Source organism: Tenebrio molitor, chromosome 6 (genome assembly GCF_963966145.1).
Source record: "Tenebrio molitor chromosome 6, icTenMoli1.1, whole genome shotgun sequence".
NCBI lineage: Eukaryota > Metazoa > Arthropoda > Insecta > Coleoptera > Tenebrionidae > Tenebrio > Tenebrio molitor.
Window position 1 is genome coordinate 7,803,060 of NC_091051.1, and position 19,025 is coordinate 7,822,084.

The 19,025-nt window shown below is 32.8% G+C and overlaps 1 protein-coding gene across 3 annotated transcripts in view; it reads left to right on the forward strand.

Annotated features, from left to right (window-relative positions):
• Window positions 1-19,025, forward strand: part of LOC138132936 (chondroadherin) — a 125,504-nt gene that overhangs the window by 89,684 nt on the left and 16,795 nt on the right. For all 3 annotated transcript variants that reach the window (XR_011160223.1, XM_069050673.1, XM_069050672.1), the window contains one exon: window positions 240-380. The gene's annotated coding sequence lies outside the window, so the exon portion shown is untranslated. The remainder of the gene's footprint in view (window positions 1-239; window positions 381-19,025) is intronic.

Sequence of the window (19,025 nt, forward strand, 5' to 3'; positions counted from 1 at the left end):
GCCACTATGTACTATATAGAAATTAAACACACAAAGCGTTTTGCCCCGATTGTCAGATCTAATTACCGATCGGTTTCTTTAATAGCTGCACACGAACTCTATTCAGGAGTCTGTTTTTGAAGCTTGCCACCCCTCGGTTTCGAATCACTCCTCTCACCCCGTACGGATAACTTGAGAGACTATATTCAGAGTTGTATTGTTATGTGCGAGTTGTGCTCTGATTGGATTAAATATTTCAGGTGAGGCGAGCACACCACAAAGTGAATGTGCTACATCGGATCAAGGAAACGTTTGAGTGCCGCTGGTTGTACTGATGAGAGCGTCAGTGATGACTTCCATTTGGACGAAAAACTGTCTCAGCAACGAAAGTTTCATTTAAGGTAAGCTGGAATCGAGTCGGATGAAACAATGCGAAGGGATGCCACAAAAATTCCTGAAATTTGTTTGCGAGTTTGTAACATTATTTCAAGAGAATAGAGATGAAAATATTTCGTGAAGACAGAGATTTAAAAATACAGATTTATTATTTAAGCTAAACGTAATTACGAGTATGTTTCTCTGGAAATCGATTTGGTTCAACCAACAAAAAATTTATTAAAAAAAAAAGAAAAAGAAAACTAGTTTCTGGCATGTTTGCATTTAAATGTTCGTCTCAATTAAACTTATTGAAATTTCTTTCGTTCGCCAAACAATCGAAAATAAATAAAATAAGTAAAGTTAAAAAATTAAATTAAATTAACCAAAACTACAAATTCTCCAATTATTTTATCATGTGCTTTTAACCTTTTAACTTGTGCTTTTTCCTATTGTGAGGTGACTTTCATATGCTTCACCTCAACACTCAACTGAAAAACAGATGGCAGTAGGTGGTCCTCAAAATAATTCACGTTGAAGAAATAATAATTCAGCTTGGGCTCCACTTTTTCTTGAACGTGAAAGTGGATTAATTCTGTGATTATTTGAATCGTAAGGTAGATGTCATTGATTGCAAAAGTGATTGCAACATCCAATAATAATTCTTATGTACACAATTATATTATGCAAAATGTTTACTTGCAATGTTTGCTTTGAACGGAATAAAATTTTGAAATTACAAAATTCGATGGTTGCAAATTTGCACACACAGAAGAATTTGTTTGTTATATACCTACGTGATGTATTGTTAAAAAATACCCGATTAACTTTGTTCCATAAATATCTGTGTTTGTTGAATGTTGAACAGAAAAAAACTTGTTAAAATCAGCTGATTAAATGAAACTGAATGAGGGTAAATTCTGAATAATTAACTCATTGAGCATTGAACACTCATGTAGAAGGATCGATGAGTGAAAATCAAATTAGTGTACGTATCAGTGATTTTAGTTTCAATTTATAAAGTAGAAAATTTTATTTTGTTCATGAACTATAGAATAATTTAGAACCCAATTAGTAATTACACATCAAAGCTTAAGGATTCAAATATTCTATGAGCAAAACAAGTGTTTTCAAATTGAAATTTTAACACTGGTATGATGGAATTATTATTTTACAGATGTAAAAAAAATCTGTGGAGGTAAAGATGGTGTCAGGCAAGGGAAGAAAACAGAATAGCGAGAAAAGTTTTACAGCTATTTTTGTTTTTTCAACTGTTAATTATATTCATTTTAATTTACAATACGTTAAATCTAGTATTCCATATGCAACATTTTTATTTTTACACAGCTAAGAAAATAAATCAAGAGTGCTACCTCATCTTTTGTTTGAAACGTCTGTCTTAGCTTATCGTACACAAATGTATACTTGCTATACACAGTCGTTTTATTGGTTGTCTCCCTCTCGAAAAATTTATTATTGATTAATTAATTATTGATAATAATTAATGCTCTTGCTTCAATGGTAAAACACACTTTACCAATTATTCTGTTACAATTACAGGAAACGTCGGCAAACTTTGCCAAAATGGAAAACTTTTTTTCACATTTAACAATAAAGCTGGAAAATTACCCATTCTTACGAATGTAAAATGTGGCTCTTGTTTATTTTTAAAATTTTCTCCGTTATCAAATGAGGTATGAATTATGATTTATTATAAAGTAGCGTTTGAGACCACAAATTGTCTACGCACTTGCATTGAACGCTTATTTGCACAGGATTTCGCTACGACATGACCGATAATTTGCAACGCCTGCTCTGATTTGTTTTCTTTTTGAATACTTTGTATTTTGCTAATATTGCTATTCGCATCTAAGAATTTTGGATGACTTGTATTAATTAATTAAAAATTAAAAAATTAATTATTATTAATTATTAATTAATTAATTTTTAATTTTTAATTAATTAATACAAGTCATCCAAAATTCTTAGATGCGAATAGCAATATTAGCAAAATACAAAGTATTCAAAAAGAATAATAATTATAGTAATTTTATTTATAAGTGAAAAAATTATTGTGTTGTCAAATCTTATTTTCCTTTCCTCGTCCAACTTTTTTAGCAAAAATTCAACAATGCAAATTAATTTCTTTTGGTAAAATTAATCTGAAAGGTTCAATTTGCTTAAAGGATATTGACGCTACTTGATTAATTTTTAACGAAAGCAGTGAATAATTAAAATTTCCTAACAGTTTTAAGCGGGCATAATTAGCTTAATGGTATTAAAATTTATTATTTAAATATTTTAATGGGTGTCAGAATTCTTATACAATCTAATTAAAATTCTAAATGGAGTTCGTAACGGCAGCGTTACGGCGTATAGTTTTGCAGTTTTTGTCAAATAGGCATTTCATTGAGAAAAAATGAGATCAATAATAAAATGTTTCGAATAACTTAAATTTGTTGTTTTCTACCAGATGGTTCAAAACTAGCGTGTATGAAAAAATTTGTAAACATATGGACAATATGAGAAAAGGAGCTTAATGGCTGTCTGAAACGCACAGGAGAAAATGATAAGAAAAAATGTTAACGTCAAGATTTTATATTTTTGGAAGTGCGGTTAAATGTGGGATTTAATGATTTGGTTATTTATTTAAAAGAGTAAATTCAGTACGACATATTAGAAAAGTTAAAACTAAATCCAGCTTTCGTCGCGTGAGCGTTAAGTGCTCTTAATTAAATTTAGTGCAAATCCATTTGCGTTAGCGTTTCGAGCCGAACCCACACTAAAGTTGCAAATTACAATTTTTAAACGATGCAATTCGGCGATAAATTCCCGCCCAGCACCGGATACGAATTTGTCGAAAACGTTGGTGAGCCATAGCCGGCCTAATCAGATTTCCCTTTACACAAACATTATAGCACGTTTAACTCCATTCCCAATTACGTCTTTTTACGAGTTTCAGTCGCCGTAAATGTCACACACTGCCACTTTTAAGACTTACACGTCCTTTTTCGCTCAATTCAATTACATCCACAATTTATTCGTCGCTTTCGTTTTATCGGTGCACGGAATTTTTCAACGCAACACGACGAGTCGCTACTGTCGTTTATGACGGGATTAACGGATTCCCCTTGCGCGATATTACGCCTACATACTTTTCGTAATTATCCCCTTGAAAATAAATGTAAAAATCCCACGGAACATTAATCAAACACGACAAGGTGCTCTGTGTATGTGCAATCACAATGATTTGATTAAATATTAACTTTATCCAGGTGCGGAGTTATAATTCTTCGGTGATGCGCCGCGCGTTCTGTAATAAATTACATTTTTTTAACATTTTAACATTTGCTTTTCAGGTTAGCGAACTTTCCACGCTGTAATTATTAACAGAAATTATTCCTTTTTTCTTTTAGATTTAGAACAATATGAAAAGTATTCTTATTAGACATGTAATCTCACATTGAAGATTGTTTTTAGTTTCTTAGAAGCAAATTTTCTCTTGCAATTCCTTACTATTGAATCCTGCTGTGGATTGAAATACACGTTATGGACGACCAGATAAATTAATTCTTTTCGTTTTCAACTAGGTCATAAATGCTTCCCCTTCAAACGATTCATCAACACTTTACGCTTCTTAGACGTGTTGCTCGAGCTCGTGCTCGTTAATGGACAAATTCCACATTTTTCGTTAAATAATTGTGTTTTCTCTTAATAATTTTAATTTTTGTAGGTTCGTTAAATGTTCGTCTAGTTTCATTAAATTGGTGAATAAGTTGCACTAAAATTCGCAGAGAAGACAAATATTTTGTAAGAGAAATTGGAAAAAATTAGAATTGAAAGATTTCAAAAACTTGTAGCAAGGAAGCTGTCACCAAAGTTTAGAGAAATGAGTAGGAATATAATAGTTATTTATTATACGAGTTTTATAAGATACCATTTTGTCGCACGCGTTTTTTAGAGCACGAGGAGCGCAGCGACGAGTGCTATAAGCAAACAAGTGCGACAAAATGGCTTATAAAACAAGTATAATACTATATTTTTTTCTATTTGACCCCTTAAATTTCCAAAACATAATGCTAGGAAAATTATAATTGGCAAATATAAGGGTTGGTAACGCTGGTAAATAGACGAACAATTGTAAGTTTTGAATTTAAAGTGTCGTGAAATGCAGTGATCACCTAGCAACAACTCGCTATGAGTCACTGCCAACATTAAAAATTTAAGTAAATGTTCCTGAAACCGCGTATCGAAAAGACCTCCTTTTCGAAACCCGTTTGAGTGTTATACTGACTGTGTTATAGGTGCAAAATAGAAAAAATACATTTTGGACATTCTTGTTTTTTTAATTAGACAGCAGCGTAGGAGGAGCTTTCGTATATTAACATTACAAGAATAATGAAATGAAAATATAAAATCCCACAAAGTACAAATTTGATGTTTTGATGACAAGATTCTTCCCTTAAAAAAAATCATATCAAGTTAACTATGATTGGTATAAAATATTCTTAATGTAAGTAGCAGTAAATTAATTTTTTTAATCTTGAAATTTCATCTACTTTTTGTACTTTTTACACCACATCCACGTGGGAGTGTTTTATATTAATTCTATAGATTTTAAAAACAGTAGCGTAGGTTTTTCTTAGAATTTGCAAATTATGTTTTGTTAAAATACACCAGCAAAAACACGCCTCTGCTGTTGATAAATCCACATAAATGTTAAATGTATTAAATAATTTGTGTGCTTACGTTGGTACTACGAACGAAACATTTGATAAAAAAAAATACAAATAAATAATGAAGCTCCTACACACTTCCTACACTTCGGATAAGTTCAACTAAACGACCAACGCTTTGTTGGTGATATCGGGCGTTCAAATGAAATCCTGGTCTGGGAAGGCGTTAGAAACCGTCAATTGTTTTGCTTTTTAAAGTGTAAATTGACAGTTGTAATTTGAGCATGTTGACAGCTAACCTAAAATTTATAAACCCTTCTGTTTTTTTTTCTTTGCAATGTTTTATAGATATTAAAAATAGAATAACTAACGATGTTCAATTATGTGCCGATTAAACTTAAAGGAATGTTATTCGTGTCAAACGGCGGGAAATTCAAAATTTACACTGTTCCAAATGTTTTACATTTTTCAACGCCTACTCAGCCCACGTTTTTATTTGAACGCATGATATAAATCCACCAACAAACCAAAATATATTTCAACCTTCAATTCGTGATTACAATTCCTTTGTATATTAGCTAATAGTTGTTTTAACATCAAATAAAAATACAAATAAATGATTTGAAAAATAAATAAAATGCCTCTGTGTGTTCGAAAAACTAAAAATTTTAAGTGAAATTTGTGGAGCACCGAAGCAATATTATTTATAAAATGTCGTAAAGATAATTGCTTCTGCTTTTCCATTTTCGTTGGCACTTTATAAGAAATTTCAAGCGCACACAAACCACCGATAAAGAGAGAAAAAAAAAACGCAATGAAAACTTGAACATTGTTTTATTAAAACTTACAAATTGTTTTTCGTCCTTCTAATCAATTTACGCTGGTGAAGTTGCTTTCTGATTTAATCTTAACTCGTAATTTGTACGATGAAGTTGAACTTATTACTTCTTTTCGAATTAGGGGAAGAATCAAAATATAAACAGAATTTTTAAATTAGAAAGTTGGTAAACTTGTTTCGTTCCGTAATTCGCATGTGATAAGATTTACTCCGCTGGAACAACAGTCTTTTTTATGTGAAATTAATTGAATGTTAACATTGCATGTGGATATATTAAGGCGAGGCAATAAAATAAATGTAAATATCGCATGCGTCCCTTCGAGATAATAATGGTTCAAATATAATGTAGAGTTTGGAAGCCGCCTAGACCGAATGAAGTGATACAAAAACTTGCATTTCGCACAAACTTTGCCATTGCAAGACGTAATTTATTGCGTAATTTGTGTTCCCCATTTTTATGGCGTGCGAGCTAAGGCTGCCTTAAAGAAATTTGCGGCAATTTTGTTTTTGCGCTTTGCGGGACTCACAGGACTCGTAGCGGATGATTTTTTTAAGGATTCAATTTTTTTAGAACGAGATAATATTACATTTTTTCTAACATTAACTTGGCCAAGTCGGTCCTATTAAATAACAACCGTCTCCATAAAAAGTAAAATCTACGTAGAAAAAGTGCAATATTTTAGATTATGTTATTGAGAATGCGTCACATGATCCCTTTATAACGGTTTTAATTGACTGAAATAGGGTAGTAAAAGGATATTGCAGCGATAACATAAAACTAAAGAACCTATCACTTTATTTTGGTCCGTTTCTCGCGGTATGATTAATAAACGATGATATGACTCATGAATCCGAAACAACTCGATTTCACTCGTAGATATTATCGATGATAATCACATCACTTGTTATAATATGTATTTAAATAGAAATAGCAAGAAAAAATGTACTCATTATTTTTTTAGGTACCCTTAACGAAAACGGTAATTTTACGTACTCACAAGCGGACGAAAAGTAACTCATTTTCGGACGCTGACCGTGGCACCATCTGTTGGTCTGTTTAGTAAATTAGCAACGAAACCGATAAAACCGATAATTGTCCTATCACCATAAATTATGTAAATAATTGTATTGCAAATATGTAGTAAATTTCTAGTTTTGTCTGGAAAAAAATACATACTATAAAAAATTGTTAATATGTATTAATAAATTTATCTATTTGGAAAAAGTTTTTTGTTTTCTAGTTCGTGCGATCGCCTAAAAAATTTAATGTGCAACTCTGCCCGTCTTCGCCTGTTTTCAAGCCTCGGTTGCTCCTCGGCCAGAAAACTAGAACGAAAAAAATGCACTTTTTGACCTTGATACACAAATAACTATTTCGTTCATATTTGCTACAATTCATTATTCATTTTCACATATTTTTTGTTTAAATAAACAACTGTTTTATTTTTTGTTTGTTGTTTATTTGCATTTATTTTTAATGCAGCATGTCTTAAAAAATGTTCGTCGAAGTCGCCTTTGTACGCAAAGAGTTTTCCAATGTTTTTGACAATAATGCCGAGAGCTTCATCAGGGAAATTGATTTGTTGTGTAAGATGTCAAAGATTTCTTTCCATTGACTTCCAATCAACTTCTTCGAAAACATCTAAATAGAGCTACACTGTGCGCAAGTAAGAGCAATCATAACAGTTTAGCCTTTTCTAAGATTTAGATGTTATGATGAGACGATGCATTTTCTGTTACAGAATATCTTTCCTCATTAAAACAATATTATTATTATTTTCTGTAGCAAAAATAACACTCACAACACGGAAGTGCTTGTCTCACTTTCCCTATATGGTTTGAGATTTGGTATTTTTCACACAGATTTAAATAAATATTTGTTTATAATTTCCCCTTAGCAAATTTACCATTACTGTTCCAAAACAAATTTCGTCCAATGTTGCCGTTTCATTAAAACTGTTAATGAGGGATGTTTCTATTCGTTATTGAGGTTTTCCAAAACTCTGATCCAAGGCGTACAAAGTCATGCTTTTTTGGGGACACATATTTAATTTAGTCCAATTTAGAATAATAATTTCATAAAATTAACTAAACACGCAACACGACAAGTCAACATTTATTTACATTAATTGTATCCTACTCGCATTCGACAGTGTGTAATTAACCCTTTACATTTTTTACTTTTGCCCGTGTATCCCTGTTTGAAAATAAATTGTGATATATTACCGCAATATTGTCAATGTTAATTTAGTCGACATCAATCAAGTGTAAATTTCGCCAAACAACAAGAGAAAATGATTGTTGAACTGTTAATGGGCGGAATTTTTTGTAGCTTTGAAAAACCGATGTTAAATAATTTTTTAATTGTGATTAATTTTCAACGAGGGTTCGAGCCCATGATTAATGCTGTTTACCGACAACATATTTACACGATGTTTGTCCCATTTGCAATCGTTAATATTTTATGGTAATTTTTTTGTTCTATCTCAGCGACAGCTTAACATGACGAGGACGCATTGACCTCTTTTATAAATATTTATGATGGAACAACGGCGAGAATTAAAGGAGGCGTTTCGTTTACGGCGAATTAATAATTTGGGTCAGAATGCATTTTAAACAAAGGCGAAAAGGACACGGCTAACATAATTTTATCAGCAATCAACTTGAATTTTTAATTAAAATTTAGCTAAATCTTTCAACGGAATTACGAAATATCAGAGTGCACACTGAAGCTGTAAATTTTTAATTACGACTCTGCCACTGTAACAGTTCCATTAATTATTGGTTTGTTTGCAACTAATTATAAAGCTCTCCTCTTCGTGTTTGCTAGAATGCAGACTGAAAAAGCTAACTTTGTGCGGTTCGATGTTTTCTGTAAAAATGTCATTTAGTGGTAATAATGGTTGAATGTTAATTAACTGGATCGGGATTGCGGTGTTTTGTTGTAAAAAGTCTGAAAAAGTCAAACGGGTTTTCAGTGGGATTATTAGAAATAATATGTCAAAGAGAACAAGGCAAGGGAGACAGTTCTGAGAGATATTTTCCTCTGCACTGTTAACAAACACCGATCTGTTGAACCTCTAAATCGTAAGTTGTAATTGCATGGAAATACTAAACCACAAGAAACAGGCTTCATTAGCTGCAATGTTTAGGAAGAGGAACTTTATAGGATTACTTGACTTCAAGACTAATAACTCGGAGCTATTATTTTAATAGTTGTCACTTCAGAGAGAAACTCATTTACCAAGTTAAATCACTTCCGTTAAATATTTCAATTAAAAGTGTTCTTTACGTGGTTTTTCTTTGAATTTTTTATACAGAGTGATTCACAAGTAATATGTAATGAGCCTAACGAAATTTGTGATGCAGCCAACATTACATTTGCACCAATTACGTGTGTATTTATTTTAATGTTATACATTAATAAAAATACAAACTACAAAACTATGGGGGACATGTATTGTTGGTTGCGTCGCAACTTTTGTGACGTTCATTATTACTTGTGAAACATCTATTGTAATTTATATAATTTATTTTCTGCTTTTGCCTGTGTCCTTCGCCGGGTTCAAAACATACTTAGATTTCTTAACCAAAATATTTTGTTTCCATTGGAATTATTTACTGATGAGAACATTTAAAAGCAAGAGTTTCTGTTTTCAATTTTAAACTTCTGTTAGTTGACACCGATCTCAATGACAGTAGCCTATCTTACAATCACGTCAAATTTACGTGAACAACACATTTGAAATGTATTTTTAGTAAATTTTAAATGTCTCTCCGCTGTAAATTTGCATGTCAGTGATTATATTTGCTCGCTTCGTGGAATATAAAATCCATAAACCAAGCACAGTTACTGGCGAGCTAGTGAATTTTAATGTCTGTCACATTTTGCTTATATTTATTATAACATTTCTCTAGTCTGATTTCTAAGTAACAAATAGGTAAGGCTTGGCACTCGTATGTACATAAAATATTTATGTATATGTACTTATACATACTGGGGCGTATGTTCGTATGTTTATATGTTCCGAATAAACTCGAAAACCTTTGGACCCATTTCCAAAATTCTTTCGGTGTTAAATAGCTTTGTTGTTCAGGAGTAACGTAGATATGTCATCAAGGGACTGAGAAATGAAGTAAAGTGTTGAGCAAGGGCAGCGAAGCAACACAAAGTAAGTATAAAAACAGAAGAAAATCATTATCACCAAATGGGTACTTTACTTGTGTACAGTTTTGCCATAGTACTGTATTTTTTCTTCCCATTTAACTTGGGCCAGTGTAACAATTCAGTTTGCTGCCTTTTTTGGGTATTCGACAGTTGCCCTTAAAAGCTTTACGACAATGCGATTTTTTCCGAAGCAACCTTGAAACTGAGAGTTTTAAAATAAGAAAGTTTGAAAATGCGAATTACCGGCCAGCTTGAAAGCCCGGAATATTAAAATCCCGGCCGAGAGCGTCTCAACAGTCATTAAGTTCTTTTTAACCCATTATCTTAGGCCACAACTTTTTTGGGCTTTCCAACTAACGCAGTTCTTTAAGCGCTCTAAGCGAATTTCACACGTCTCATCGAGTTTCAATAGAAAAAAATCTCATATGGATAAAAGAGCGATTCTCGCGTCGACTCACACCCCCAGACGTCTCTTCACAGTCTGTCAATTTCACCACCTGTGTCAGGCGATGAGCAACGAAAAAATTCACACACGCGAACTTCGGATTAATAATGATAATAATTATCGTTGAGAGGATAATGCTTTGATATTAAATTAAACTTTGAGGTGGATGTTCGTGTTACGCTTGCGAGTAGATATCTCCAAAGTAAACCATCAAATTACAATAGATTTCCACAGGGATGAAGCCAGACAATTAGAAGGGTTTAATATGCTTTACTGTTGGTGCTGTTGTTACAATACTACACAATATTGCAGACAGAAATGTTGGACAAGCGGTTCATTTTTATTTTTACACTCAGCAGAATTCGCACCGCAAAAAAACCGCTAGTTGGATGATTTTTTTTAACTTCCAACATAACATGTATTTACTTAAGACAAAACAAACAGCTCCTGAACATGGTCGGCTACATTTATGCTAATTGAAAACTGTAATTATCGTCCTGTCTTCTAACTTTGCTTCTGTTATATCTTGATTGAAGGCAAGCTACAAATAAAATCAATTGAAAAATATAATAATAACTTCACTTGTCAAATTGAGAAGACGTGATTTTGATTTGCACATATTAGAAAATTGCAGTGTCCGTTAAATGTTAAAAAAAATGTAAAAAATCTGTAGCGGACATAACAGTTATCCGTTGACGTCAAAGAACTCTTAATGTAACTCTAAATGTTGCAAGAAAGGCATAAAGTCATATCATACAGTTTTCTGTGCAGGTCTCTTATGTCTTATTTTTAGACGAAAGAAGTCGATTTCGTAACATACGTGGATAGCATCTTTGAGTCTTCATTGACAGTCTATTAACCCTTACAGTCTCAACCCTGGACATCACAAAAAGCAATAATGATTTTTACTAAACGCTACGTATCTTGTTAATAATGTTAGCAATATTAAAAACACTAAGGAAAAAGTTATTGACAACAGTGAGATATAGACATTGTGTGAAGTGTGCACAATGAGGCTGCGGGTTCATGTAATCACATAACAGCGATAATAATGTATTAGTTATTAATTAAAAAAAAAAAAACAGTTCAAAGTTAAAGTAGACATACCAAGCGATAAAAAAAATAAATCAAGAGTGCTACCCCATCTTTTGTTTTATCGAATCGTTTGTTTTAGTTAAAGTTGTACATACTTGCTATATACAGTCGTTTTATTGGTTGCCTATTCATGCCGTTTCGAATGTTGCATTCTAATAAAAATGCTTTCTCTTCAATGGTAAAACCCATTTTACCCAAAGAGGTTAACCTCCTCGATTTTACTGAGATAATAATTGTTGCTTACAATTACAGTAAACATCTGTAAACTTTGCCAAAATCGAAAAGTTTTTTACTAGGTTAACAACAGTAGATACATTGTTGACGTTTCTTTGACATTTCAGCAAAAAATCTGTTTACCAGTGGCGTCGCGTTTGGTAATAAAGCTGCCAAACTTCCCATTCTTACGAATGTAAAATGTTTGAGACCACAAATTGTCTCCGACATGACCGATAATAATTTTCAACACCTGCGCTGATTTGTTTTCTTTTTGATCACATCGTAGTGTTCTTGGATGTCAATTCACATTCGGCACATTCCAGTTTAGAACTGATGTTCCGATTTTTTTCTGATTAGATTTGTAACATGATTTATTTCAATGAAACAATCCTTTAAGACGGTTTCAGGTAACACCCGCGTTTTCATTTGCGATTCACCGCCCCTGTTTGTACATCTTTCTCCAGCCGTCATTTGATCAGTTCTCCCGCTAATTAACAATCTGTTTAAAGCCGGCTTGTTGATTTTTTCTCGTACGTTTTCACCTGGCATTAATTAATCAACAAACATGTTTATGCGAACATTCGGAATAGCGCTCCCCTAATAGAAGGTTAAAGTGGCGGGTTAACAGCAGAGGTTGGCTAGACTGATGGACCTCCGTCCGAAGCTATCGTTTATCCTGTCCGGTGGTTGGTTACCGTTGGGTATGCATAGATCACGATGTCTAAAGCCTCACCCTCAGCGTCCGACCGCAATCACCCCCATTTTACGTACCCATACACACACGTGCTTTCCCTTATTATAATGGAATGTTGTCATAACACGGTTGTGGTACTCATTCGTAAATATTTGATGCTTGCGTCTCCTATTCGGCTGCGTTAAGATACAAGCTAAGGCTTTTAGGGGACTACCTTCGAAATTGAATCGATAACGGAGCTTTCATCGAAATTCTCATTAGGGGAGTTTCGAATTAATGAGATATTAGTAGGTACAACTGCTGACCTACAAAAACTTGTTGTTTTTGTCGAGAAAACGCAAAGACTGTGCCAAGACTCAAGACACTTGTCCAAGTCCAAGTCCAACGAGGCTATGTTGCAGTTATGTGACGTTTTATTAACACTTAACACAGACGCTTCCTTAATAACAGTCTGTTGTCAGTATTGTTAACGATTAGGTAAGGTCCAGTTGCTGTATTGTATTTGAAAAAATTATGTATTTTCCAACAACGTCTTTACAACTCTGATCAGCTGTTTAAATCTAACCTCACTTTTTGCGTATTTTTAAGAAGAGTGTAATTCACAGTTTATTGTTTGTCAGCAACAATTATTGGACCGAAGACTACTCAAGCTCAACTCTTGTGGGGCAAGATTTTAACTTTCATATTCGCATCAGTCGCCAGAAGACAATTTCAATCGAACACATTTTTTTAGACAAAATCCTCGCGTTAAGCTTTCGGGTCTTTTCATCGATTTATTTTTGTTGAATAAGCAACAATGTTGTGTTAAAATTAAAATCTTTCCGACATGAGTTGAGCTTTCGTGGGTTTACTGTTGTTTCCAGTTGTCGTCATGATCATCCATATGTATTTCAGAATCCGTTGAAAGAAATTTGTCATTTATTAGTCACAACAAATGAAGGTATGATCAAAATGAGGTTATGTATCTAAAAGATTTGTCAACTAAACCCTCGTTTATCAAACAAAATGGAGATTTGGGTACAGTATTACATTTACAGTTTGAGGACTTCTGTTGGGCTTTGCTAATAGACCTTTTGGCCCCTAGAGAGTGGTTCGTAAAGGGTCGCGGTAGTTTATATTGGATTTTTAGTCTCTGGGGACTATACAATTAGAGAATCCTCAATGATTTCCATGTTTCAAGAAGAAGAACCTGCTCTTACCATTTTTAATCTGCTGGACAAAAAATATTAATCAGCAAAGGACATTTATAATAAATCTTACTTTGAAATCAGTCTGCTCCGTGCTTTGTTCAGCGTGGGAATCACAAATGTTCTGCCATTTTTTCTCTATATTAAATAAAAAATTAACAGTAAAGTTTTCCTGATCAAAATTAAAATGTATTTAATGTTTACTCAAGACGGTAAAATTAATAGAGCTGGATTGCTATCAAAACCTTGTAGACATATTGTATTTATGAATAATGTAGAAGATTCTATAGGGTTCGAGAACATCTACTGGGTAACGATCGGTATTCAAATTTACTCCATTTAATGTCACAATGTTTGCGTAAACATTGTATGAAATGCCTCTACCATAATAGACCTCATCTAGAGACTATAAGTCTGCCGACAACTGCACACTTACAGTATGATGTGCAAGGTGAAGATAAAACCTAGACTTATGTGTGTGAAGGTTTTACATAATGTGTTTGCTGTTAAAAGGTTAAGTTGACAGTTGGCTTTTCACGAAGATGAAAAGTATTTTGTTATAAGAAGTAGCTAGTGACGAAATCAAAATGTACAAAAATATATTTGATTTTTGAGTCAATGCGTTTTCAAAAAGTTTTTTTTTAAGAATATTTCTTGAATAAAGTTTTGTAATACTTCGTCGTAAAGTCGGCAGTACATTAAATTGTTTTCATTAAAATAGGACACTTGATTTAAAATTTTCTTGAGATGTTGCGTTTAATTTAAGTTGGCGGTTTTAATTTGAATGTGAAATTTTCATCTCGAAAGATGTCAGTCAGAGGCATCCAGTCAAGAGGAACATTCCCTTTAGAAAACTATTCCATCTCTAATCCCTTACCGTTGTTTCCTCTTAAGCAGGCGGAAATTGTACGACCACATGATCCCCCGACTATCTCCTCCTGTTCCTCCTGCAGGTCTTTATTCAGTTACATTCTGTTTTCCCCTTTCAGTTTTTCACGCCGCCGTTTTCAGCTTTAGTGTTCTTTAAGAGTGACAAGTTAATTTCAGGTTTCATGCGAGTTTATATCTACTACCTTCTGACGTTGTAATTTCAAAACTACTTACCTAGAACAATTTCCTTCGCGTTATCGTCACACAATTATTTGTTTTTCCCTTCCTTTTCGTTACACACTTTAATTAAAATTGTTTACGGCCCGGACGCGAAGCCCCAAGGATTTGTACGTTTTAATAAGAGAATGAAGCAAATTTTTATTTTGCTGCCATAATTAAGATCATAACAGGGATAATTTACATAAAATTAACCCTCGTCTTTAATAATTTTAATTCCGTTCGTAACAATGCCTCATTCGAGAGAGCAACGGGGGAGGATTGAAAACAGGAAGCAGGTTTTGGCATTTTTGCTTTTTTTATTGTAAGAGAATTTTATTTCTTCTGCTATTGTCGGCGTTGTTTAGGTATTACTCGTGGAGAATTTAAGACGAAACGCTTCAATCTAGATTTTTAATGAGGGGAAGTAATATATTTCTGTAGTCTGAAACTGCGCCACCTGACACAAAAGATAATTTCATTAATCCGAAACGTGAACAGTTTTTACGTGTCTCGAGATGCGTGATCTAATCATGTTAACCCACTTCAGGATTTTCTGAGCTCAAATAGGTAAAAATTTTCTTCAAAACTATCTCCAATAGAAAAAACTAAATTGTAAGGAATGTTGTGGCAGTCTCCGGGACTTAACCACGTCCGTGAACTTCACTTTATTTCCAGATAAGCTCGAACTTTTTTAACTTTTATCACACACGATCGCACAAGCTAGTGTTGCAAAAAGAGTGGACTTGGCGGATTAAAACGTTATAAACATGGCCACAAATACATTATTTAATTTACCACACAATATAGAATTTTAAATTATTTTAAAAATAAAATAAATCTGAAATTTTTCAAATTACCTACGATAAATTAAAGTTGAGAAAAGAAGGAAGTGACACCTTGGAGATCATCATACATTTAGGTAAAAAAAAAAAGAAAAACGATTGGAAAATATGTAAAAAAAATATTAAAATTTAAAATAAAATAACATTGATAAGATAGAAATAGTTTTTAAATCCTGAAATGAGGAATGAAGGGAGAGGCAACAAATACATTTTGCTTTATTCTTTTTCGTTGTTTTTTTTTTCATTTTCGATTTTTTAATTAATTTAAATATGTCTTTAATTAATATTCTTCAGTTTACACAGTCTCTAACTATATCTAGTTCCTCGCTTGTGATTTTTTAAAAACTTTTCCACTACAGTTTAATCATTAATTTAATTATTATAGTATAATACAAAACAATTATGCAGATTGACGTAAGTGCAACTCATTGTTTAATAAACGTCACTTCCCGCACGATATGTTTGCGAATTATCTATCTATCGGTTGGTTAATTTATCTATATGCATTGCATTTATGACATGTTTGTGACGAACACGTAATTGATAAATTGTATCTCTTGTTGTCATAATCTCAATAAAGTATCAGTAGTAGTAACCAATAATTATGCATTATTGAAAATTTACCCTAAATACTAAAGAAAAATTTAGATGACATCGGACTTTACATTTGAGTTAATTTATTGTTATAAATATCAAAGTTGGCGTTGAAGAGTCGATTGTGAACGCACCACGGATCAGCTGTGTAAATCTAACCTCACTTTTTGCGTTGTTTGTGTTTTTGCCATATATTTAACATATAATATATAACATTAAATATATGGTTTTTACTCTGCAGACTGACGAGTGGTGCGTTCACAATCGACTCTTCAACGCCAGCTTTCAGGATAAATTTAAGTGAAAAGGGAACTTTGAAATCATTTCCAAACTCGTCCTGCAGGAAACAGGAGACGCTCTGTCGATGTTGGAAGCACAATGTAGAAAAACGGATTAAATTTATTATGTATTTATTATTTTATATGATCTTATGTCTTTATATTCGTATATGACGTTATGGTCTGAACAAATAGAACATTATTTTTTAGTTTGAGGCCATTTTTGCGAAGGGTTATTGGGGGCAAAATTCTTGTTAAGTGTAAATTTTAGAATGTTTGTTTCATACTTGGCTAAATTACTGGCAAAACTTCAAAGGAGAGCCCAAGTGGGTATCGCTCGAACTGAAATTTGTTGATCTATTTAGAAAATTTTACGCTGGCGGAATCCAAAGCAGGTACTTAACGACTTAACGACAAGGCTATTAATTGAAACAGTTCTCAGGAAAAATGTTGCAATAAAACCCGTATTCCACAAGTTCAGAATTCAGTTTAAGAACAAAGATAAAAACACACATAATACATTAAAAAAATCAAATTAGATAGTGTTTACTAAAATAACTAAGGTTTCTTTCTGTTAAAATTTTTGTCAAAAGTGATCTCGAAGAGGAATAATTTCTAATTAGTAATTAATTACTAAATACATAGTAGAAATTAAGAAAATCGTGTATATGCGTAGTTAGACAATTAAGGGAACAGGCTTGTTAGCAGAAAATTAATTCATTAGCGAGGCTTGGTATAAAAAAGAAAAAATCTAACGTTAACACCACCTGGGTTTATACTAAGTAAAATGAATAAATTAGAGAGAGAATACAAATTGCAACATCATTTGTAACAGTTTGGTTAGTTTAAATATAAAAACGTAGAAATTTTTTATTTACGAAATAGCATGTACATGTATGTGCATTGTATTTACAACTATGTAAAGGAAAATCAATTAAAGCTTGGACCTCACAAGAAGTTAAATTTCAAAGTTCTATAAATTTCGAAAAAGAAACTAAAATATGATTGGCTTAAACAAAATCGACCGGACTGGTAATGTCGGAGATGAGAAAGAGGAAATGCGTAAGATATTAGACAATAAAACTTCTTTAGGCGCACCACACGGGCAGTGAATTAGTTTCATGCGACACGCTAAATCGACACGCTCAATCGTCAGGCTCGACTATGCAACACGCTAAAATCGCCACGCTCTAATCGCCGTCACGCCGCGCCGTCAGGTTCGGGCCGGAGAACAATGAAAGCGACACTTCGCTTGATTTGCAATAATCACCTTTATATGACGTTATATGACTCCAGTGACGTGGGAAATAGAACAGACGGAGCATCACCATGTAAAGCGTTGATTCCTACATGCAACATTATAAGTAAGGGCAAGTTTTGCAGCAGTGATAGCAAATCTGTTCTGTATTTGCCTAACATTTATGTGGCAGTTGCGCGGGTTGCAGAGGTATCGTATCTGTTGTTGCTTGTTCAAAAATTGCAAAAAAAAAACAATAATCCTCCTTCTATGGATAATGTCATTACAAGGATCTGTAATGTTGTTTTGGCTATTTTACCTTCTAACTTATTTTCTCTTATAGATAGCCATATTTTAGATTTTGAAAATTTTTCGGAAAATCATAATTTTATATTTAATCAAACAAATAATTTTTAGTTATACCAAAATTAGACTTCATTACTTTAACAAACAATGCAATAAAAATTTAAAAGGTAAGTCTGTAAGACACGTTAAGACAGCTTTTAACAAAGGTTGTATTTTTTAAACATCAATAAATTGATTTGACTGTTCGTTATTATTTCTGTGGCGGTCGTGAAAAAGTAGGTAAGTCAAATAATTTCAAAAATGGGTTAACGATGTTTACACCTTAATAATAAATCATGGAATTAAATAATTCAGATTTTCACAGTTTAAAATTGACTTATATTGAAAGCAAGTACAGGTAGAAAGAAGTTTCTATTTAATTACAGGATTTTAGGAATGATGTGGAATTTTGAATCGTTGCCCTGAAAAATTAACATTTTCGACTTACCTAGTTTTTCACGACCGCCACAGATTTAATGTATCTTTTTATTGTATTTTGTTATCCTCATCATTATAAAACTACAATTATTTTGTTCACAACCGCAACCTGCAATACAATCGGCGGCCATCTTGGTAAGGGCAAAAATGAAGAGATAGGAATCAAAACAGTGTATTTTATTCTCCGTCTATTCTATTCCCCACGTCACTGTATGACTCCCACAACAGTGATTTAAATGCGCCAAATTTAAAAATCTTCTATTACTTACCTTTTATGAAACCAACAGCGAAGTTCATTTCAAGATCAGTTTCATCTCTTACGATGCCGATTCGGATTTGCTAGATGAAAATACATTTTTTGGAGTGAAAACTTCTTTAGGCTATTATGTACTTAAAACATCAATTACAAGCATCATAGAAGTTTTCACTTCTGTCATGGTGTCTTAAGTACACACTCTTTTTTTGGGTTATCCTTTTCGTTTTCTTTATTTTTCTTTTAAATTCACTATGGCAGAATATGTAATTTTTC